Source organism: Eucyclogobius newberryi, unplaced genomic scaffold (genome assembly GCF_026437365.1).
Source record: "Eucyclogobius newberryi isolate DKJ021-1_F unplaced genomic scaffold, fEucNew1.0.hap1 SCAF_22, whole genome shotgun sequence".
NCBI classification, from domain to species: domain Eukaryota; kingdom Metazoa; phylum Chordata; class Actinopteri; order Gobiiformes; family Gobiidae; genus Eucyclogobius; species Eucyclogobius newberryi.
In genome coordinates this window covers 26,664,701-26,689,577 of record NW_027315857.1, presented here as the reverse complement: position 1 = coordinate 26,689,577, position 24,877 = coordinate 26,664,701, and the positions used below count along the sequence as shown (strand labels likewise).

General features: G+C 45.4%; 1 protein-coding gene across 1 annotated transcript in view; it reads right to left on the bottom strand.

Moving 5' to 3' along the window:
* Positions 1–24,877, bottom strand: part of tnfsf10l (TNF superfamily member 10, like) — an 89,397-nt gene that overhangs the window by 8,352 nt on the left and 56,168 nt on the right. The window lies entirely within an intron of this gene.

Here is a 24,877-nt window from a genome sequence, read left to right as displayed (position 1 = left end):
TTTTTCCAGCTTTAAATGTCTTGATTTAGCGGTTCTTTCCAACGCAGCGGATTTTTGATTTATTATTGAGTTTGTGACTGAAAATTGGCCTGAAACTCAAATTTGGTCCCATTTATTAGACTTAAAAGTGTAATAAAACTGACTTAAAGTGTGATAAATGAGGCTCAGAACCTTGTACAGTTTGTGTGGGAGGAGCATGTCTCTGTGGGAGGAGCATGTCTCTGTGGGAGGAGCTTGTCTCTGTGGGAGGAGCATGTCTCTGTGGGAGGAGCTTGTCTCTGTGGGAGGAGCATGTCTCTGTGGGAGGAGCATGTCTCTGTGGGAGGAGCGTGTCTCTGTGGGAGGAGCGTGTCTCTGTGGGAGGAGCGTGTCTCTGTGGGAGGAGCATGTCTCTGTGGGAGGAGCTTGTCTCTGTGGGAGGAGCTTGTCTCTGTGGGAGGAGCATGTCTCTGTGGGAGGAGCTTGTCTCTGTGGGAGGAGCATGTCTCTGTGGGAGGAGCTTGTCTCTGTGGGAGGAGCATGTCTCTGTGGGAGGAGCTTGTCTCTGTGGTAGGAGCATGTCTCTGTGGGAGGAGCATGTCTCTGTGGGAGGAGCGTGTCTCTGTGGGAGGAGCGTGTCTCTGTGGGAGGAGCGTGTCTCTGTGGGAGGAGCATGTCTCTGTGGGAGGAGCATGTCTCTGTGGGAGGAGCATGTCTCTGTGGGAGGAGCTGTGGGAGGAGCGTGTCTCTGTGGGAGGAGCGTGTCTCTGTGGGAGGAGCATGTCTCTGTGGGAGGAGCATGTCTCTGTGGGAGGAGCATGTCTCTGTGGGAGGAGCTGTGGGAGGAGCGTGTCTCTGTGGGAGGAGCGTGTCTCTGTGGGAGGAGCGTGTCTCTGTGGGAGGAGCGTGTCTCTGTGGGAGGAGCTTGTCTCTGTGGGAGGAGCGTGTCTCTGTGGGAGGAGCGTGTCTCTGTGGGAGGAGCTGTGGGAGGAGCGTGTCTCTGTGGGAGGAGCGTGTCTCTGTGGGAGGAGCGTGTCTCTGTGGGAGGAGCTTGTCTCTGTGGGAGGAGCATGTCTCTGTGGGAGGAGCATGTCTCTGTGGGAGGAGCATGTCTCTGTGGGAGGAGCATGTCTCTGTGGGAGGAGCGTGTCTCTAGAATGGCAACTTGGTCTTGATAATTATTTACCGTATTTTCCGGAGTATAAGTCGCACCAGCCAAAAAATGCATAATAGAGAAGAAGAAACATATATAAGTTGTACTGGACTATAAGTATAAGTATATAAATAGAAGTATAAGTCTCACAAACAAGTTTATTTCAAACAGTTTGCCGCGATCTAAACTGTGTCTGAGCGTCATCATTATTTCCCGTGACGGGTTCATGAGCTCTTTTCACAACTTTTAGAGGCCAGAGTGCTAAAGCTAACGACTACTAGCATGCTAACGGCGCACTTCCCGCCTCTCAACGACATAGCGCGGCGTAGTTATGGTCTCCAACAGCCAGCGCTGCGTTCACAATATAATTGGGTCCTTTAACACGCGTGTCATTTTAAAGTTCAGCGTGTAATGCCCATTCTTCCCGCAGCGCAGCACCTCCAGCCCGACCTCTGACCTTGCCCGCATAAATCTCCCTGATTAGTTCGCAGCAGAAACGCCGCGAGCGCGACCGTAACTCATGTCGCTTCACACACGGCGCTGTTGTTCTTGGCTCCCGCAGACGCTAAAGCTAACGCGCTAATTGGACGCGATGGCGGCGCGTTGGGGAGTGTGTGTGGCGCGAGTCGTGCGACGTGGAGGAGCGCGCGGGCGGGGCTTGTGTAAACACGAGCGCGAGCGCCGAAAGACGGAGGGAAATTAGCAACAGATTTGAACTTTACTCAAAAATGTGCTTTACAAAAGGTGCACGTTTGTGTTGGCGTCACCTCGAGAAGTTCAGAAGTGCGCTAAAATGTGTGCATAATGTGTGCATAATGTGTGCACGCGCTGAAATGTGTGCGCGCTAAAATGCGTGCGCGCGCTAAAATGTGTGCATAATGTGTGCACGCGCTAAAATGTGTGCTCTAAAACGTGTGCATAATGTGTGCGCTAAAATGTGTGTAAATGAAACACAAAAGAGCAGAAATATCACTTTATAACTGACTGATTATACGGGACGTTTCAGTCTCTTTTTTAACACATAAAGTCAAATGAAAAGCTTCGACACAGAGAGCGAGTCCCAGAGTGATAATCGCTGCAGCAGCTTCAGACTTTTATGTCCCATGTAAGTATGTGAAACCTCCGTGTTTCTAAAGTGTTATTGTCTCAGAGCTAAAGGCTAACACATATTAGCTTAAATATAAAACACACAAACTTGATGAAAGTTCACAGAATGTTTGTGTAACAGGTTAGTTCAGTTTGTGCTGTTATTTGTTATTGATCACATGATTATATGTTAGCATTAGAATTAGCATTAGCACTTCCTTTTATAAACACATAGATGTCTCCCAAGTTTTTACACATGTTTGAACGGTTTATGCAGGTTTTCTTTGGATTTTTACATTGTTTACATCGGGACTAGAGCCAAGATGGCCGCCGGTGGCACAGGTCGATTACGCTGGACGTTAAACTCACAAATGTTGAACCTGAGAGAATCTTCTGCTCGTTTTAACTCCATAACCATCATCTCCGGACCAAACTAAAGGCACAAGAGCAGCTTTAAAGGACGACAACTACACAACAACTACACAACACAGGCAGACTATTTGTACTTTAGATATTCTCGGCTGATACGAGAACGTTGCGAAAAACTACTGGAGACGTGTGGATTTTCGGGAACGTCACCAGAGCACATTTTAACATGAACTAAGGCAGATTCTTGTACAGTAAAAACTACAACATGTGTGTAAAAGTACTACATGTGTGTAAGAGTACTACATGTGTGTAAGAGTACTACATGTGTGTAAGAGTACTACATGTGTGTAAGAGTACTACATGTGTATAAGAGTACTACATGTGTGTAAAAGTACTACATGTGTGTGTGTGTAAGAGTAGTACATGTGTGTAAGAGTACTACATGTGTGTAAAAGTACTACATGTGTGTAAGAGTACTACGTGTATAAGAGTACAACATGTGTGTAAAAGTACTGCTGGTGTGTAAAAGTACTACATGTGTGTAAAAGTACTACATGTGTGTAAGAGTACTACATGTGTGTAAAAGTACTACATGTGTGTAAAAGTACTACATGTGTGTAAGAGTACTACTTGTGTGTAAGAATACTACATATGTGTAAGAGTACTACATGTGTGTAAGAGTACTACATGTGTGTAAGAGTACTACATGTGTGTAAAAGTACTACATGTGTGTAAAGTACTACATGTGTGTAAGAGTACTACATGTGTGTAAGAATACTACATGTGTGTAAGAGTACTACATGTGTGTAAGAGTACTACATGTGTGTAAAAGTACTACATGTGTGTAAAAGTACTACATTTGTGTAAGAGTACTACATGTGTGTAAAAGTACTACATGTGTGTAAGAGTACTACATGTGTGTAAGAGTACTACATGTGTGTAAGAGTACTACATGTGTGTAAAAGTACTTCATGTGTGTAAAAGTACTACATGTGTGTAAGAGTACTACATGTGTGTAAGAGTACTTCATGTGTGTAAAAGTACTACATGTGTGTAAGAGTACTACGTGTGTGTAAGAGTACTACATGTGTGTAAGAGTACTTCATGTGTATAAGAGTACTACATGTGTGTAAAAGTACTACATGTGTGTAAAAGTACTACATGTGTGTAAGAGTACTACATGTGTGTAAAAGTACTACATGTGTGTAAGAGTACTACATGTGTGTAAGAGTACTACATGTGTGTAAAAGTACTACATGTGTGTAAGAGTACTACGTGTATAAGAGTACAACATGTGTGTAAAAGTACTGCTGGTGTGTAAAAGTACTACATGTGTGTAAGAGTACTACATGTGTGTAAAAGTACTACATGTGTGTAAAAGTACTATGTGTAAGAGTACTACATGTGTGTAAGAGTACTACATGTGTGTAAAAGTACTACATGTGTGTAAGAGTACTACGTGTATAAGAGTACAACATGTGTGTAAAAGTACTGCTGGTGTGTAAAAGTACTACATGTGTGTAAAAGTACTAGATGTGTGTAAGAGTACTACATGTGTGTAAAAGTACTACATGTGTTTAAAAGTACTACATGTGTGTAAGAGTACTACGTGTGTGTAAGAATACTACATACGTGTAAGAGTACTACATGTGTGTAAGAGTACTACATGTGTGTAAGAGTACTACATGTGTGTAAAAGTACTACATGTGTGTAAAGTACTACATGTGTGTAAGAGTACTACATGTGTGTAAGAATACTACATGTGTGTAAGAGTACTACATGTGTGTAAGAGTACTACATGTGTGTAAAAGTACTACATGTGTGTAAAAGTACTACATGTGTGTAAGAGTACTACATGTGTGTAAAAGTACTACATGTGTGTAAGAGTACTACATGTGTGTAAAAGTACTACATGTGTGTAAAAGTACTACATGTGTGTAAGAGTACTACATGTGTGTAAAAGTACTACATGTGTGTAAAAGTACTACATGTGTGTAAGAGTACTACATGTGTGTAAGAGTACTACATGTGTGTAAAAGTACTACATGTGTGTAAAGTACTACATGTGTGTAAGAGTACTACATGTGTGTAAGAATACTACATGTGTGTAAGAGTACTACATGTGTGTAAGAGTACTACATGTGTGTAAAAGTACTACATGTGTGTAAAAGTACTACATGTGTGTAAGAGTACTACATGTGTGTAAAAGTACTACATGTGTTTAAGAGTACTACATGTGTGTAAGAGTACTACATGTGTGTAAGAGTACTACATGTGTGTAAAAGTACTACATGTGTGTAAGAGTACTACATGTGTGTAAAAGTACTACATGTGTGTAAGAGTACTACATGTGTGTAAAAGTACTACATGTGTGTAAAAGTACTACATGTGTGTAAGAGTACTACATGTGTGTAAAAGTACTACATGTGTGTAAAAGTACTACATGTGTGTAAGAGTACTACATGTGTGTAAGAGTACTACATGTGTGTAAAAGTACTACATGTGTGTAAAGTACTACATGTGTGTAAGAGTACTACATGTGTGTAAGAATACTACATGTGTGTAAGAGTACTACATGTGTGTAAGAGTACTACATGTGTGTAAAAGTACTACATGTGTGTAAAAGTACTACATGTGTGTAAGAGTACTACATGTGTGTAAAAGTACTACATGTGTTTAAGAGTACTACATGTGTGTAAGAGTACTACATGTGTGTAAGAGTACTACATGTGTGTAAAAGTACAACATGTGTGTAAAAGTACTACATGTGTGTAAGAGTACTACATGTGTGTAAGAGTACTTCATGTGTGTAAAAGTACTACATGTGTGTAAACGTACTACATGTGTGTAAGAGTACTACATGTTTGTAAGAGTCCTACATGTGTGTAAGAGTACTACGTGTGTGTAAGAGTACTACATGTGTGTAAGAGTACTTCATGTGTGTAAAAGTACTACATGTGTGTAAACGTACTACATGTGTGTAAGAGTACTACATGTTTGTAAAAGTACTACATGTGTGTAAGAGTACTACGTGTGTGTAAGAGTACTACATGTGTGTAAGAGTACTTCATGTGTGTAAAAGTACTACATGTGTGTAAACGTACTACATGTGTGTAAGAGTACTACATGTTTGTAAAAGTACTACATGTGTGTAAGAGTACTACATGTGTGTAAAAGTACTACATGTGTGTAAGAGTACTACATGTGTGTAAAAGTACTACATGTGTGTAAGAGTACTACATGTGTGTAAAAGTACTACATGTGTGTAAGAGTACTACATGTGTGTAAGAGTACTACATGTGTGTAAGAGTACTACATGTGTGTAAAAGTACTACATGTGTGTAAGAGTACTACATGTGTGTAAGAGTACTACATGTGTGTAAAAGTACTACATGTGTGTAAAAGTACTACATGTGTGTAAGAGTACTACATGTGTGTAAAAGTACTACGTGTGTAAAAGTACTACATGTGTGTAAGAGTACTACATGTGTGTAAGAGTACTACATGTGTGTAAGAGTACTACATGTGTGTAAGAGTACTACATGTGTGTACGAGTACTACATGTGTGTAAAAGTACTACATGTGTGTAAGAGTACTACATGTGTGTAAGAGTACTACATGTGTGTAAAAGTACTACATGTGTGTAAGAGTACTACATGTGTGTAAGAGTACTACATGTGTGTACGAGTACTACATGTGTGTAAAAGTACTACATGTGTGTAAGAGTACTACATGTGTGTAAGAGTACTACATGTGTGTAAAAGTACTACATGTGTGTAAGAGTACTACATGTGTGTAAAAGTACTACATGTGTGTAAGAGTACTACATGTGTGTAAAAGTACTACATGTGTGTAAGAGTACTACATGTGTGTAAAAGTACTACATGTGTGTAAGAGTACTACATGTGTGTAAGAGTACTACATGTGTGTAAAAGTACTACATGTGTGTAAGAGTACTACATGTGTGTAAGAGTACTACATGTGTGTAAAAGTACTACATGTGTGTAAAAGTACTACATGTGTGTAAGAGTACTACATGTGTGTAAAAGTACTACATGTGTGTAAAAGTACTACATGTGTGTAAGAGTACTACATGTGTGTAAAAGTACTACGTGTGTAAAAGTACTACATGTGTGTAAGAGTACTACATGTGTGTAAGAGTACTACATGTGTGTAAGAGTACTACATGTGTGTACGAGTACTACATGTGTGTAAAAGTACTACATGTGTGTAAGAGTACTACATGTGTGTAAGAGTACTACATGTGTGTAAAAGTACTACATGTGTGTAAGAGTACTACATGTGTGTAAGAGTACTACATGTGTGCAAGAGTACTACATGTGTATAAGAGTACTACATGTTTGTAAGAGTCCTACATGTGTATAAGAGTACTACATGTGTGTAAAAGTACTACATGTGTGTAAAAGTACTACATGTGTGTAAGAGTACTACATGTGTGTAAGAGTACTGCATGTGTGTAAGAGTACTACATGTGTGCAAGAGTACTACATGTGTATAAGAGTACTACATGTTTGTAAGAGTCCTACATGTGTATAAGAGTACTACATGTGTGTAAAAGTACTACATGTGTGTAAAAGTACTACATGTGTGTAAGAGTACTACATGTGTGTAAAAGTACTACATGTTTGTAAAAGTACTACATGTGTGTAAGAGTACTACATGTGTGTAAGAGTACTACATGTGTGTAAGAGTACTACATGTGTGTAAAAGTACTGCATGTGTGTAAAAGTACTGCATGTGTGTAAAAGTACTACATGTGTGTAAGAGTACTACATGTGTGTAAAAGTACTACATGTGTGTAAAAGTACTACATGTGTGTAAGAGTACTACATGTGTGTAAAAGTACTACATGTGTGTAAGAGTACTACATGTGTGTAAGAATACTACATGTTTGTAAGAGCACTACATGTGTGTAAGAGTACTGCATGTGTGTAAGAGTACTACATGTGTGCAAGAGTACTACATGTGTATAAGAGTACTACATGTTTGTAAGAGTACTACATGTGTATAAGAGTACTACATGTGTGTAAGAGTACTACATGTTTGTAAGAGTACTACATGTGTATAAGAGTACTACATGTGTATAAGAGTACTACATGTGTGTAAGAGTACTACATGTGTGTAAGAGTACTACATGTGTATAAGAGTACTACATGTGTGTAAAAGTACTACATGTGTATAAGAGTACTACATGTGTGTAAGAGTACTACATGTTTGTAAGAGTACTACATGTGTATAAGAGTACTACATGTGTGTAAGAGTACTACACGTGTGTAAGAGTACTACATGTGTATAAGAGTACTACATGTGTGTAAGAGTACTACATGTTTGTAAGAGTACTACATGTGTATAAGAGTACTACATGTGTGTAAGAGTACTACATGTTTGTAAGAGTACTACATGTGTGTAAGAGTACTACATGAGTGTAAGAGTACTACATGTGTGTAAGAGTACTACATGTGTGTAAGAGTACTACATGTGTATAAGAGTACTACATGTGTATAAGAGTACGACATGTGTGTAAGAGTACTACATGTTTGTAAGAGTACTACATGTGTGTAAGAGTACTACATGTGTGTAAGAGTACTACATGTGTGTAAAAGTACTACATGTGTGTAAGAGTACTACATGTGTGTAAAAGTACTACATGTGTGTAAAAGTACTACATGTGTGTAAGAGTACTACATGTGTGTAAGAGTACTACATGTGTGTAAAAGTACTACATGTGTGTAAGAGTACTACATGTGTGTAAAAGTACTACATGTGTGTAAAAGTACTACATGTGTGTAAGAGTACTACATGTGTGTAAAAGTACTACATGTGTGTAAAAGTACTACATGTGTGTAAGAGTACTACATGTGTGTAAGAGTACTACATGTGTGTAAAAGTACTACATGTGTGTAAGAGTACTACATGTGTGTAAGAGTACTACATGTGTGTAAGAGTACTACATGTGTGTAAAAGTACTGCATGTGTATAAAAGTACTGCATGTGTGTAAAAGTACTACATGTGTGTAAGAGTACTACATGTGTGTAAAAGTACTACATGTGTGTAAAAGTACTACATGTGTGTAAGAGTACTACATGTGTGTAAGAGTACTGCATGTGTGTAAGAGTACTACATGTGTGCAAGAGTACTACATGTGTATAAGAGTACTACATGTTTGTAAGAGTCCTACATGTGTATAAGAGTACTACATGTGTGTAAAAGTACTACATGTGTGTAAAAGTACTACATGTGTGTAAGAGTACTACATGTGTGTAAAAGTACTACATGTGTGTAAGAGTACTACATGTGTGTAAGAGTACTGCATGTGTGTAAGAGTACTACATGTGTGCAAGAGTACTACATGTGTATAAGAGTACTACATGTTTGTAAGAGTCCTACATGTGTATAAGAGTACTACATGTGTGTAAAAGTACTACATGTGTGTAAAAGTACTACATGTGTGTAAGAGTACTACATGTGTGTAAGAGTACTGCATGTGTGTAAGAGTACTACATGTGTGCAAGAGTACTACATGTGTATAAGAGTACTACATGTTTGTAAGAGTCCTACATGTGTATAAGAGTACTACATGTGTGTAAAAGTACTACATGTGTGTAAAAGTACTACATGTGTGTAAGAGTACTACATGTGTGTAAAAGTACTACATGTTTGTAAAAGTACTACATGTGTGTAAGAGTACTACATGTGTGTAAGAGTACTACATGTGTGTAAGAGTACTACATGTGTGTAAAAGTACTGCATGTGTGTAAAAGTACTGCATGTGTGTAAAAGTACTACATGTGTGTAAGAGTACTACATGTGTGTAAAAGTACTACATGTGTGTAAAAGTACTACATGTGTGTAAGAGTACTACATGTGTGTAAAAGTACTACATGTGTGTAAGAGTACTACATGTGTGTAAGAATACTACATGTTTGTAAGAGCACTACATGTGTGTAAGAGTACTGCATGTGTGTAAGAGTACTACATGTGTGCAAGAGTACTACATGTGTATAAGAGTACTACATGTTTGTAAGAGTACTACATGTGTATAAGAGTACTACATGTGTGTAAGAGTACTACATGTTTGTAAGAGTACTACATGTGTATAAGAGTACTACATGTGTATAAGAGTACTACATGTGTGTAAGAGTACTACATGTGTGTAAGAGTACTACATGTGTATAAGAGTACTACATGTGTGTAAAAGTACTACATGTGTATAAGAGTACTACATGTGTGTAAGAGTACTACATGTTTGTAAGAGTACTACATGTGTATAAGAGTACTACATGTGTGTAAGAGTACTACACGTGTGTAAGAGTACTACATGTGTATAAGAGTACTACATGTGTGTAAGAGTACTACATGTTTGTAAGAGTACTACATGTGTATAAGAGTACTACATGTGTGTAAGAGTACTACATGTTTGTAAGAGTACTACATGTGTGTAAGAGTACTACATGAGTGTAAGAGTACTACATGTGTGTAAGAGTACTACATGTGTGTAAGAGTACTACATGTGTATAAGAGTACTACATGTGTATAAGAGTACGACATGTGTGTAAGAGTACTACATGTTTGTAAGAGTACTACATGTGTGTAAGAGTACTACATGTGTGTAAGAGTACTACATGTGTGTAAAAGTACTACATGTGTGTAAGAGTACTACATGTGTGTAAAAGTACTACATGTGTGTAAAAGTACTACATGTGTGTAAGAGTACTACATGTGTGTAAGAGTACTACATGTGTGTAAAAGTACTACATGTGTGTAAAAGTACTACATGTGTGTAAAAGTACTACATGTGTGTAAGAGTACTTCATGTGTTTAAAAGTAATACATGTGTGTAAGAGTACTACATGTGTGTAAGAGTACTACATGTGTGTAAGAGTACTACATGTGTGTAAGAGTACTTCATGTGTTTAAAAGTACTACATGTGTGTAAGAGTACTACATGTGTGTAAGAGTACTACATGTGTGTAAAAGTACTACATGTGTGTAAGAGTACTTCATGTGTTTAAAAGTACTACATGTGTGTAAGAGTACTACATGTGTGTAAGAGTACTACATGTGTGTAAAAGTACTACATGTGTGTAAGAGTACTTCATGTGTTTAAAGGTACTACATGTGTGTAAGAGTACTACATGTGTGTAAGAGTACTACATGTGTGTAAAAGTACTACATGTGTGTAAGTACTAATGTGTTGAAAGTGTTTTGAAGGTTGAATATTTGTTGAAAAACTGAATTGTGTTCAATGCCCCATTCATTTTAATGGGAAAAAGTACTGATACATTTGCAAATACTGCATAAAGTACAAGTTGTTCAAATGTCAAAAGTAATAGCCCCTCTAAGACGGTGAAAGTGATCGTAAAGAGGTATCGCTTGTTGAAATCGGTGAAAGTGTTAAAGAGTTGAGACGCGTCAAAACAAGACCATAGAGCGTCTGCTTTATGACACTCAACTAGAGCCATATATTTGTGTTCAAACTGATCCATTTCCCGTGGACTTTTGGTCGAGCCGTAAGAACATCCAGAGCCACTTTCTCCCTCGTCTCGACTTCACGTTCCGTCCCACGTTCTTGGCTTCTGTTTCGGAGGTCTGACCCTGAGAAGAGCACAACGTGTTTCCAATATCCTCCCAGCGCTGGAAAGCTCGGCGGGCGCAGCGCGAAGGCTCGGCGCGTTAAATCACCGCCTCGGGGGGGCAGCGCGCATGATTTAAGAACGCTGAGCTCGGCGAGGGGCTTCAGACGAGGGGCTTCAGACCAGAGGCTTCAGACGAGAGGCTTCAGACGAGGGGCTTCAGACCAGAGGCTTCAGACGAGAGGCTTCAGACGAGAGGCTTCAGACGAGGGGCTTCAGACGAGAGGCTTCAGACGAGGGGCTTCAGACCAGAGGCTTCAGACGAGAGGCTTCAGACGAGGGGCTTCAGACGAGAGGCTTCAGACGAGGGGCTTCAGACGAGGGGCTTCAGACCAGAGGCTTCAGACGAGAGGCTTCAGACGAGGGGCTTCAGACGAGGGGCTTCAGACCAGAGGCTTCAGACGAGAGGCTTCAGACGAGGGGCTTCAGACGTGGGGCTTCAGACGTGGGGCTTCAGACGAGGGGCTTCAGACGAGAGGCTTCAGACGAGGGGCTTCAGACGAGAGGCTTCGGACGAGAGGCTTCAGACGAGGGGCTTCAGACGAGGGGCTTCAGACGAGGGGCTTCAGACGAGAGGCTTCAGACGAGGGGCTTCAGACCAGAGGCTTCAGACGAGAGGCTTCAGACGAGGGGCTTCAGACCAGAGGCTTCAGACGAGAGGCTTCAGACGTGGGGCTTCAGACGAGAGGCTTCAGACGAGGGGCTTCAGACGAGAGGCTTCAGACGAGGGGCTTCAGACCAGAGGCTTCAGACGAGAGGCTTCAGACGAGGGGCTTCAGACGAGAGGCTTCAGACGAGGGGCTTCAGACGAGAGGCTTCAGACGAGGGGCTTCAGACGAGGGGCTTCAGACGAGGGGCTTCAGACGAGGGGCTTCAGACGAGAGGCTTCAGACGAGGGGCTTCAGACCAGAGGCTTCAGACGAGAGGCTTCAGACGAGGGGCTTCAGACCAGAGGCTTCAGACGAGAGGCTTCAGACGTGGGGCTTCAGACGAGAGGCTTCAGACGAGGGGCTTCAGACGAGAGGCTTCAGACGAGGGGCTTCAGACGAGAGGCTTCAGACGAGGGGCTTCAGACGAGAGGCTTCAGACGAGGGGCTTCAGACGAGGGGCTTCAGACGAGAGGCTTCAGACGAGGGGCTTCAGACGAGGGGCTTCAGACGAGAGGCTTCAGACGAGGGGCTTCAGACGAGAGGCTTCAGACGAGAGGCTTCAGACGAGGGGCTTCAGACGTGGGGCTTCAGACGAGGGGCTTCAGACGAGAGGCTTCAGACGAGGGGCTTCAGACGAGAGGCTTCGGACGAGAGGCTTCAGACGAGGGGCTTCAGACGAGGGGCTTCAGACGAGGGGCTTCAGACGAGAGGCTTCAGACGAGGGGCTTCAGACCAGAGGCTTCAGACGAGAGGCTTCAGACGAGGGGCTTCAGACCAGAGGCTTCAGACGAGAGGCTTCAGACGTGGGGCTTCAGACGAGAGGCTTCAGACGAGGGGCTTCAGACGAGAGGCTTCAGACGAGGGGCTTCAGACCAGAGGCTTCAGACGAGAGGCTTCAGACGAGGGGCTTCAGACGAGAGGCTTCAGACGAGGGGCTTCAGACGAGAGGCTTCAGACGAGGGGCTTCAGACGAGAGGCTTCAGACGAGGGGCTTCAGACGAGGGGCTTCAGACGAGGGGCTTCAGACGAGAGGCTTCAGACGAGGGGCTTCAGACCAGAGGCTTCAGACGAGAGGCTTCAGACGAGGGGCTTCAGACCAGAGGCTTCAGACGAGAGGCTTCAGACGTGGGGCTTCAGACGAGAGGCTTCAGACGAGGGGCTTCAGACGAGAGGCTTCAGACGAGGGGCTTCAGACGAGAGGCTTCAGACGAGGGGCTTCAGACGAGGGGCTTCAGACGAGAGGCTTCAGACGAGGGGCTTCAGACGAGGGGCTTCAGACGAGAGGCTTCAGACGAGAGGCTTCAGACGAGGGGCTTCAGACGAGAGGCTTCAGACGAGGGGCTTCAGACGAGAGGCTTCAGACGAGGGGCTTCAGACGAGGGGCTTCAGACGAGGGGCTTCAGACGAGGGGCTTCAGACGAGAGGCTTCAGACGAGGGGCTTCAGACGAGAGGCTTCAGACGAGGGGCTTCAGACGAGAGGCTTCAGACGAGGGGCTTCAGACGAGGGGCTTCAGACGAGAGGCTTCAGACGAGGGGCTTCAGACGAGGGGCTTCAGACGAGAGGCTTCAGACGAGGGGCTTCAGACGAGAGGCTTCAGACGAGGGGCTTCAGACGAGAGGCTTCAGACGTGGGGCTTCAGACCAGAGGCTTCAGACGAGAGGCTTCAGACGAGGGGCTTCAGACCAGAGGCTTCAGACGAGAGGCTTCAGACGTGGGGCTTCAGACGAGAGGCTTCAGACGAGGGGCTTCAGACGAGAGGCTTCAGACGAGGGGCTTCAGACGAGAGGCTTCAGACGAGGGGCTTCAGACGAGGGGCTTCAGACGAGAGGCTTCAGACGAGGGGCTTCAGACGAGGGGCTTCAGACGAGAGGCTTCAGACGAGGGGCTTCAGACGAGGGGCTTCAGACGAGGGGCTTCAGACGAGGGGCTTCAGACGAGAGGCTTCAGACGAGGGGCTTCAGACGAGGGGCTTCAGACGAGAGGCTTCAGACGAGGGGCTTCAGACGAGAGGCTTCAGACGAGGGGCTTCAGACGAGGGGCTTCAGACGAGGGGCTTCAGACGAGGGGCTTCAGACGAGAGGCTTCAGACGAGGGGCTTCAGACGAGGGGCTTCAGACGAGAGGCTTCAGACGAGAGGCTTCAGACGAGGGGCTTCAGACGAGGGGCTTCAGACGAGAGGCTTCAGACGAGGGGCTTCAGACGAGAGGCTTCAGACGTGGGGCTTCAGACGAGGGGCTTCAGACGAGGGGCTTCAGACGAGAGGCTTCAGACGAGGGGCTTCAGACGAGGGGCTTCAGACGAGGGGCTTCAGACGAGAGGCTTCAGACGAGAGGCTTCAGACGAGGGGCTTCAGACGAGGGGCTTCAGACGAGAGGCTTCAGACGAGGGGCTTCAGACGAGGGGCTTCAGACGTGGGGCTTCAGACGAGAGGCTTCAGACGAGGGGCTTCAGACGAGGGGCTTCAGACGAGGGGCTTCAGACGAGAGGCTTCAGACGAGGGGCTTCAGACGAGGGGCTTCAGACGAGAGGCTTCAGACGAGGGGCTTCAGACGAGAGGCTTCAGACGAGGGGCTTCAGACGAGAGGCTTCAGACGAGGGGCTTCAGACGAGAGGCTTCACTGTCAAACGCGCTCGATGCCGACGGAGGAAAGAGAAAACTCAAGGTTTAAGTTGGCGAGACAAAAGATGGACGATCATTAGAAGATTATTAGTTTAATCCATAATCGTGTTTATTTAGCTCACAATATAGTCACAAAATTATGTTATTTAAATTCAGTTTATGGAAAAGTGACAATTTGTTCACTAAATGTTGCCGTTTTAGTTCAATTAAAAGAAATGTGATAATTTTAGAAGAAAAACGATTTCTGCTCCAAAAAGTGAACATAAATGTAAAGTGCTTTTTTATCTTGCGGTTTATGTCACACACTGAGGAGCCGTGATGTGTTAGAAAACAAGAAGAACAGGAAGGATTTTATTGTTTTGGCCGTGATGTTAATAATCGCAAATAATTGTCAAATAATAATAATAATTAAAGTCGCAAGCGGCGATGATCAGCCCTCGCCACGCCGCATATTTTCTTTTATCACACCCACTGCTGAATCGTGTCTTCTCCCCTTTGCTACACATATAAAGGGAAAAGTTTGCGGTTGCACCGCACAAAGTCCAGGATTTTTAAAAGAAACATGTTGATAACATTTCATGGCCCATTCTTGAAGAATTTCAGATCGTCCTGGGAGGAGTTGGTAAAAGTACTGAGTCAGGCCTAGAAAATTTTTATCCAATATGGCCGACGTTTGGTTGGGCGGACGGCGTTGCCGTATTAATATTTTTTACTTCTCTTGTCACCATCTGCCCCTGCGCCAAATTTCATGATTCTACCATCAGATTTTCTTTTTGCCCTTTCCTATCTCTCAATACATTTTATGTACATTTGTTAGCGCTGATGCTAAGGAAATAGCCAGAATGTAGAGAGGCACGATTTTTAGAAGTGTGCCAATTTTTGTAACCTTTCGTCAATGTTCACAGGGTGAAAAATGGGGGGGTTGGTCCCGAGAAGAAGAAAGAAAGGTGAAGAATATTCCGATACGAAAACAACTTTTCCCATTTTTTAAATATCATAAACTATACATTTTTGTCATGGTGTGGATCGCTGGTCACTGACGGGTACTTTTGTTCATTTTGATCGGGCTCCGCCCACTTTGTGTTTTTGGCCCTCTAAACCAGGGGTGGGCAATTATTGTCCTCCGAGGGCCATATTCCAATCCAGGCCTGAGGGCCCCGATCACTGGTGTGAAAGAAATCCCAAAAATTAGACATCGAATATAATATCACTTTTCTGTCCAATATAGGCTATTGAATCTATTATTTAATTCACTTCACGTCATATTTATTAAGGACACAAGTGCCTGAGGGAGGAAAAGAAAAAAAAATACAAATAATAATTAAAAAAAAAAAGTTTTAATATTACTTGGACAAGCTTGGCGGGCCGGATTGAAAGGCCCAGTGGGCCGGATGTGGCCCGCGGGCGTTTAATACTGTATAATGTGGATATTGTAGTGTTTAATACTGTATAATATGGATATTGCAGCGTTTAATACTGTATAATGTGGATATTGTAGCGTTTAATACTGTATAACGTGGATATTGTAGCATTTAATACTGTATAATATGGATATTGCAGCGTTTAATACTGTATAACGTGGATATTGTAGCATTTAATACTGTATAATATGGCTATTGTAGCATTTAATACTGTATAATATGGCTATTGTAGCATTTAATACTGTATAATGTGGATATTGTAGCATTTAATACTGTATAACGTGGATATTGTAGCATTTAATACTGTATAATATGGATATTGCAGCGTTTAATACTGTATAATGTGGATATTGTAGCGTTTAATACTGTATAACGTGGATATTGTAGCATTTAATACTGTATAATATGGATTTTGCAGTGTTTAATAATGTCGTACTGTTCTGCTCAAACGTGTACGAAACAAAACAACTCAAAGTCTGTTTTTTAGGAGGAAATCATATTACAAACCACAAAAATGAAAAGTAAGCAATTTTCTCCCAGCGGCTCAGGCCAAAACACGCCACAAATCAAGAACAGAGTTAAACTGCTGCAGGTTTGAAACATCTTGTTTTAATGGGAAACGACAAGTGTTTCATTTTTTTAAACACAAAAATGGTTCACAAATGGGTTTTTGCCTGAAACGTTTCACCGTCAGAGCAGTTTTTAAGCTTTTCATCGGCTTTAACACAACTTTACACGGACGTTTAACTGATAAAAGCTTCATCAAAGTCAAACTAAAAGCTCAAAATCACAGAAAAAAACTATTTATATTTCGTTTGGCACTTTTACCACACACAGGGAACGTTTCACCGCACGCAGGGAACGTTTCACCACACACAGGGAACGTTTCGCCACACACAGGGAACGTTTCACGGCACACAGGGAACGTTTCACCACACACAGAGAACGTTTCGCCACACACAGGGAACGTTTCACGGCACACAGGGAACGTTTCACCACACACAGAGAACGTTTCGCCACACAGAGAGAACGTTTCGCCACACACAGGGAACCTTTCGCCACACACAGGGAACGTTTCGCCACACACAGGGAACGTTTCGCCACACACAGGGAACGTTTCACCACACACAGGGAACGTTTCGTCACAGAGAGAGAACGTTTCGCCACACACAGGGACGTTTCGCAACGCACATGGAACATTTCGTCACACACAGGGAACGTTTTGCCACACACAGGGAACGTTTCACCGCACACATGGAACGTTTCACCGCACACAGGGAACGTTTCACCACCCATATGGAACGTTTCGCCACACACAGGGAACGTTTCACCGCACACAAGGAACGTTTCGCCACACACAGGGAACGTTTCACCGCACACAAGGAACGTTTCGCCACACACAGGGAACGTTTCGCCACACACATGGAACCTTTCGCCACACACAGGGAACGTTTCGCCACACACAGGGAACGTTTCACCACACATGGGACGTTTCAGCCACGCGTTTCTGTTGTTATAAGACTCCTCAGAGTTCATGATGTTTGACCTGTGCTAATGCTAACCGTCATTAGCATGTAGAGAACTCACTAGAACAAACGTGTCGGCGCGGTCGAACGTCTCCACTTCGCTGTAAACCTTGCAGGTGTTAGGTCACTTCCTCCTGCAGCTGTTCTCCATTAGCGGCGCTCAGAGGTCAGTCGTGGGGTCAGCGAAACGCGCCCCGTAATGGCTGCAGCGCGCGTCGCAGAGAATCAAGCTAACCGGATTCGCGTCGTCTCGTTTTCCAATGAACCTAATTTCACGTCCGACTGATGTTTGGCCAGAAAACTATAATTAAATAGAACGTAAACTACTAAATGAGACGTTCTTGAGCAAAACAGGCGGTTGATTAGCGACTAAAGCGGCGCGCGCCAAGCTAACCGGCGTCATGCTAGCTCATTTAAAAGTGTGTAGGATGCAACGTTTGGCTGTTTCATTGAGTAAAAACTAAAATAAATGATTTCAAACGTCTAAAAAGTAATTGTAATTATGACATTCTAATTAGCATGTCAAGTAAATGTGGTATGTACCGTTTTTACCACCATTTTTGAGCGATTTTGTGCCAAAATGATAAGGAAAACGTGCAAATATTCCTCGACTTCCGGCTCTTTTATGGAGACGACTGTTGTCTAGCCACAAAAATAAAAAGCAACAATTGTAAAACTCCATAAAACTCTTTTTACGCTGTAAAGAAACGATGAAAGAGGTTCGTGTTGGGGGCGTGTTCGAGGTGTGTTTGGGTGCGTGTTTGGGATTGTGTTTGGGGCATGTTGGGGGGCGTGTTCGAGATGTGTTAGGGGCGTGTTGGGGGGCGTGTTGGGGGCGTGTTTAGGCAGTGCCTAGGGGGCGTGTTGGGGCATGTTTGGGGCGTGTCTGGGGCATGTTGGGGGGCGTGTTGGAGGCATGTTGGGGGGCGTGTTCAGAGAGTGCCTAGGGGAAGTGTTGGGGCATGTTGGGGGCGTGTTCGAGATGTGTTAGGGGCATGTTGGGGGCATGTTGGGGGGCATGTTTGAGATGTGTTATGGGCGTGTTCGGGCCTTGCCTGGGGGCGTGTTTAGGGCGTGTTCAGGCCATCCCTGGGGGCGTGTTCAGGGGGGTGTATGGGGCATGTTGGGGGGCGTGTTCAGGCAGTGCCTAGGGGGCGTGTTGGGGCATGTTGGGGGCGTGTCTGGGGCATGTTCGGGGGCATGTTGGTGGGCATGTTAGGGGCGTGTTCGAGATGTGTTAGGGGCATGTTGGGGGTGTGGTTGGGGGTGTGTTCAGGCCATGCCTAGGAAGCGTGTTGGAGGCATGTTAGGGGGCGTGTTCGAGATGTGTTATGGGCGTGTTCGTGCCTTGCCTGGGGGCATGTTGGGGCGTGTTGGGGTCGTCCCTGGGGGCGTGTTCGGGGCGTCCCTGGGGGCGTGTCGGGGGCGTGTGCAGGACCTTCTGCCGTCGCAGCTTTGGCCGAGGACTTTGTTTGTCTCGCTCCAAAGCAATTTCACATTTTGATGAAGAAAACGTGCAAATGCCAAACAGATAAAACAGATAAAACAGATAAAACCTGCAGCTGTTCTCTCCATGTGCAGCGAGCGAATAAACGACTGAAGCTTTATTCACGCAGGAAAGTCCCGCTGAGGTCATCACGTGTTTGTCAAAGTCCCGCTGAGGTCATCACGTGTTTGTCAAAGTCCCGCTGAGGTCATCACGTGTTTGTCAAAGTCCCGCTGAGGTCATCACGTATTCATGTTCCAGTTTGTGCCTCATAAATCAGACTCGCTCCTGAAGTGACGGCTCCGAACCTAAAGGTCACGCCGCGCTTGACCCCGCGCTTAACCACGCACTTAACCCTGCACTCTGTCTCTGTGGGAGGAGCATGTCTCTGTGGGAGGAGCATGTCTCTGTGGAAGGAGCTTGTGTCTGTGGGAGGAGCTTGTGTCTGTGGGAGGGGCATGTCTCTGTGGAAGGAGCATGTCTCTGTGGGAGGGGCGTGTCCCTGTAGGAGGAGCTTGTCTCTGTGGGAGGAGCTTGTCTCTGTGGGAGGAGCGTGTCTCTGTGGGAGGGGCATGTCTCTGTGGGAGGGGCGTGTCCCTGTAGGAGGAGTGTGTCTCTGTGGGAGGGGCGTGTCCCTGTTGGAGGAGTGTGCCTCTGTGGGAGGAGCTTGTCTCTGTGGGAGGAGCGTGTCACAGTGGGAGGAGCTTGTCTCTGTGGGAGGAGCGTGTCTCTGTGGGAGGAGCTTGTCTCTGTGGGAGGAGTGTGTCTCTGTGGGAGGAGTGTGTCTCTGTGGGAGGAGCGTGTCTCTGTGGGAGGAGCGTGTCTCTATGGGAGGAGCTTGTCTCTGTGGGAGGAGCTTGTCTCTGTGGGAGGAGCGTGTCTCTATGGGAGGAGCTTGTCTCTGTGGGAGGAGCTTGTCTCTGTGGGAGGAGCATGTCTCTGTGGGAGGAGCTTGTCTCTGTGGGAGGAGCTTGTCTCTGTGGGAGGAGCGTGTCTCTGTGGGAGGAGCTTGTCTCTGTGGGAGGAGTGTGTCTCTGTGGGAGGAGCGTGTCTCTGTGGGAGGAGCGTGTCTCTATGGGAGGAGCTTGTCTCTGTGGGAGGAGCTTGTCTCTGTGGGAGGAGCATGTCTCTGTGGGAGGAGCTTGTCTCTGTGGGAGGAGCATGTCTCTGTGGGAGGAGCATGTCTCTGTGGGAGGAGCTTGTCTCTGTGGGAGGAGCGTGTCTCTATGGGAGGAGCTTGTCTCTGTGGGAGGAGCTTGTCTCTGTGGGAGGAGCATGTCTCTGTGGGAGGAGCTTGTCTCTGTGGGAGGAGCGTGTCTCTGTGGGAGGAGCTTGTCTCTGTGGGAGGAGTGTGCCTCTGTGGGAGGAGCTTGTCTCTGTGGGAGGAGCGTGTCACAGTGGGAGGAGCTTGTCTCTGTGGGAGGAGCGTGTCTCTGTGGGAGGAGCTTGTCTCTGTGGGAGGAGCTTGTCTCTGTGGGAGGAGCGTGTCTCTGTGGGAGGAGCATGTCTCTGTGGGAGGAGCTTGTCTCTGTGGGAGGAGCTTGTCTCTGTGGGAGGAGCTTGTCTCTGTGGGAGGAGCTTGTCTCTGTGGGAGGAGCGTGTCTCTGTGGGAGGAGCGTGTCTCTGTGGGAGGAGCGTGTCTCTGTGGGAGGAGCGTGTCTCTGTGGATTCAATGGCAGAAGAAAACATCTGTCGTTTAAATGTGGAGGAAACGGGCCGCGGCTTAAAAAGTGACACGAGAGAACAGAGGAACCAGAGAACAGAGGAACCAGAGAACAGAGGAACCAGAGAACAGAGGAACCAGAGAACAGAGGAACCAGAGAACAGAGGAACCAGAGAACAGAGGAACCAGAGAACAGAGGAACCAGAGAACAGAGGAAGGATTCAGAGCAGGTTTTGGGGGAGCGAGTCTGGACGTGAGCTGACGTTTGTGCTCAGGATTAACCGCGGCTGAAACTCTAGACTTTAATATGTTCCTGCGCTAATGCTGCTAGCGCTGCGTGTGTGTGTCAGTGTGTGTCAGTGTGTGTCAGTGTGTGTCTGTGTGTGTCAGTGTGTGTTAGTGTGTGTCTGTGTGTGTTTGTGTGTCTGTGTGTGTCAGTGTGTGTCTGTGTGTGTCAGTGTGTGTCTGTGTGTGTCAGTGTGTGTCTGTGTGTGTCTGTGTGTGTCAGTGTGTGTCAGTGTGTGTCTGTGTGTGTCAGTGTGTGTCAGTGTGTGTCTGTGTGTGTCAGTGTGTGTCTGTGTGTGTCAGTGTGTGTCTGTGTGTGTCTGTGTGTGTCAGTGTGTGTCTGTGTGTGTCAGTGTGTGTCAGTGTGTGTTATAGTGTGTCTGTGTGTGTCAGTGTGTGTTTGTGTGTCTGTGTGTGTCAGTGTGTGTCTGTGTGTGTTAGTGTGTGTCTGTGTGTGTCAGTGTGTGTTAGTGTGTGTCTGTGTGTGTTAGAGTGTGTCTGTGTGTGTCAGTGTGTGTTTGTGTGTCTGTGTGTGTCAGTGTGTGTTAGAGTGTGTCTGTGTGTGTCAGTGTGTGTCTGTGTGTGTTAGTGTGTGTCTGTGTGTGTCAGTGTGTGTCTGTGTGTGTCAGTGTGTGTTTGTGTGTCTGTGTGTGTCAGTGTGTGTCTGTGTGTGTTAGTGTGTGTCTGTGTGTGTCAGTGTGTGTTAGTGTGTGTCTGTGTGTGTTAGAGTGTGTCTGTGTGTGTCAGTGTGTGTTTGTGTGTCTGTGTGTGTCAGTGTGTGTTAGAGTGTGTCTGTGTGTGTCAGTGTGTGTCTGTGTGTGTTAGTGTGTGTCTGTGTGTGTCAGTGTGTGTCTGTGTGTGTCAGTGTGTGTTTGTGTGTCTGTGTGTGTCAGTGTGTGTCTGTGTGTGTTAGTGTGTGTCTGTGTGTGTTAGAGTGTGTCTGTGTGTGTCAGTGTGTGTTTGTGTGTCTGTGTGTGTCAGTGTGTGTTAGAGTGTGTCTGTGTGTGTCAGTGTGTGTCTGTGTGTGTTAGTGTGTGTCTGTGTGTGTCAGTGTGTGTCTGTGTGTGTCAGTGTGTGTTTGTGTGTCTGTGTGTGTCAGTGTGTGTCTGTGTGTGTTAGTGTGTGTCTGTGTGTGTCAGTGTGTGTTAGTGTGTGTCTGTGTGTGTTAGAGTGTGTCTGTGTGTGTCAGTGTGTGTTTGTGTGTCTGTGTGTGTCAGTGTGTGTTAGAGTGTGTCTGTGTGTGTCAGTGTGTGTCTGTGTGTGTTAGTGTGTGTCTGTGTGTGTCAGTGTGTGTCAGTGTGTGTCTGTGTGTGTCAGTGTGTGTTAGTGTGTGTCTGTGTGTGTCAGTGTGTGTTAGTGTGTGTCTGTGTGTGTTAGAGTGTGTCTGTGTGTGTCAGTGTGTGTTTGTGTGTCTGTGTGTGTCAGTGTGTGTTAGAGTGTGTCTGTGTGTGTCAGTGTGTGTCTGTGTGTGTTAGTGTGTGTCTGTGTGTGTCAGTGTGTGTCTGTGTGTGTCAGTGTGTGTTTGTGTGTCTGTGTGTGTCAGTGTGTGTCTGTGTGTGTTAGTGTGTGTCTGTGTGTGTCAGTGTGTGTTAGTGTGTGTCTGTGTGTGTTAGAGTGTGTCTGTGTGTGTCAGTGTGTGTTTGTGTGTCTGTGTGTGTCAGTGTGTGTTAGAGTGTGTCTGTGTGTGTCAGTGTGTGTCTGTGTGTGTTAGTGTGTGTCTGTGTGTGTCAGTGTGTGTCAGTGTGTGTCTGTGTGTGTCAGTGTGTGTTTGTGTGTGTCAGTGTGTGTTTGTGTGTCTGTGTGTGTCAGTGTGTGTCTGTGTGTGTTAGTGTGTGTCTGTGTGTGTCAGTGTGTGTTAGTGTGTGTCTGTGTGTGTTAGAGTGTGTCTGTGTGTGTCAGTGTGTGTTTGTGTGTCTGTGTGTGTCAGTGTGTGTTAGAGTGTGTCTGTGTGTGTCAGTGTGTGTCTGTGTGTGTTAGTGTGTGTCTGTGTGTGTCAGTGTGTGTCAGTGTGTGTCTGTGTGTGTCAGTGTGTGTTATAGTGTGTCTGTGTGTGTCAGTGTGTGTTATAGTGTGTCTGTGTGTGTCAGTGTGTGTTATAGTGTGTCTGTGTGTGTCAGTGTGTGTTATAGTGTGTCTGTGTGTGTCAGTGTGTGTTATAGTGTGTCTGTGTGTGTCAGTGTGTGTTAGAGTGTGTCTGTGTGTGTCAGTGTGTGTCTGTGTGTGTTAGTGTGTGTCTGTGTGTGTCTGTGTGTGTCAGTGTGTGTCAGTGTGTGTCTGTGTGTGTCAGTGTGTGTTATAGTGTGTCTGTGTGTGTTAGAGTGTGTCTGTGTGTGTCAGTGTGTGTTTGTGTGTCTGTGTGTGTCAGTGTGTGTTAGAGTGTGTCTGTGTGTGTCAGTGTGTGTCTGTGTGTGTTAGTGTGTGTCTGTGTGTGTCAGTGTGTGTCTGTGTGTGTCAGTGTGTGTTTGTGTGTCTGTGTGTGTCAGTGTGTGTCTGTGTGTGTTAGTGTGTGTCTGTGTGTGTCAGTGTGTGTTAGTGTGTGTCTGTGTGTGTTAGAGTGTGTCTGTGTGTGTCAGTGTGTGTTTGTGTGTCTGTGTGTGTCAGTGTGTGTTAGAGTGTGTCTGTGTGTGTCAGTGTGTGTCTGTGTGTGTTAGTGTGTGTCTGTGTGTGTCAGTGTGTGTCAGTGTGTGTCTGTGTGTGTCAGTGTGTGTTATAGTGTGTCTGTGTGTGTCAGTGTGTGTTATAGTGTGTCTGTGTGTGTCAGTGTGTGTCTGTGTGTGTCAGTGTGTGTCAGTGTGTGTTTGTGTGTATGTGTGTGTCAGTGTGTGTTAGTGTGTGTCTGTGTGTGTCAGTGTGTGTTTGTGTGTCTGTGTGTGTCAGTGTGTGTCTGTGTGTGTCAGTGTGTGTCAGTGTGTGTCTGTGTGTGTCAGTGTGTGTCTGTGTGTGTCAGTGTGTGTCAGTGTGTGTCTGTGTGTGTCAGTGTGTGTCAGTGTGTGTTATAGTGTGTCTGTGTGTGTCAGTGTGTGTTATAATGTGTCTGTGTGTGTCAGTGTGTGTTATAGTGTGTGTTATAGTGTGTCTGTGTGTGTCAGTGTGTGTTATAGTGTGTCTGTGTGTGTCAGTGTGTGTTTGTGTGTCTGTGTGTGTCAGTGTGTGTCTGTGTGTGTCAGTGTGTGTCAGTGTGTGTTTGTGTGTATGTGTGTGTCAGTGTGTGTTAGTGTGTGTCTGTGTGTGTCAGTGTGTGTCAGTGTGTGTCAGTGTGTGTCAGTGTGTGTTATAGTGTGTCTGTGTGTGTCAGTGTGTGTTATAGTGTGTCTGTGTGTGTCAGTGTGTGTTATAGTGTGTCTGTGTGTGTCAGTGTGTGTTATAGTGTGTGTTATAGTGTGTCTGTGTGTGTCAGTGTGTGTTATAGTGTGTCTGTGTGTGTCAGTGTGTGTTATAGTGTGTGTTATAGTGTGTCTGTGTGTGTCAGTGTGTGTTATAGTGTGTCTGTGTGTGTCAGTGTGTGTTTGTGTGTCTGTGTGTGTCTGTGTGTGTGCGAGTCCTTATCAGACGTTGTTAATCTGAGCGTGGAGAGACAGGAGCAGGAGCAGAAATACCAGCGCTAATGCGGCTGCAGCTAATGTTTAACCTCCGTTTGGAATCAATCCTGAAGAGGGAAACACACCGCGGCTCAGCGGCTCCTCCGAGGACAAATGCACATTACGAGCCTCTGCGCCACATTACGAGCCTCTGCACCACTTACGAGCCTCTGCACCACTTACGAGCCTCTGCACCACATTACGAGCCTCTGCGCCACATTACGAGCCTCTGCGCCACATTACGAGCCTCTTTGCCTCACAAAAGCCTCACCTCTCAAACCTCATTAACGTCTAATCACTTGTACATTCTTGCAACTCTTGCGTTCCAGCCTGAACCTAAACCCGATTCCTGTCCCGATACCACTCGCTCCGGGGCCCGGCCTGAACCTAAACCCGATTCCTGT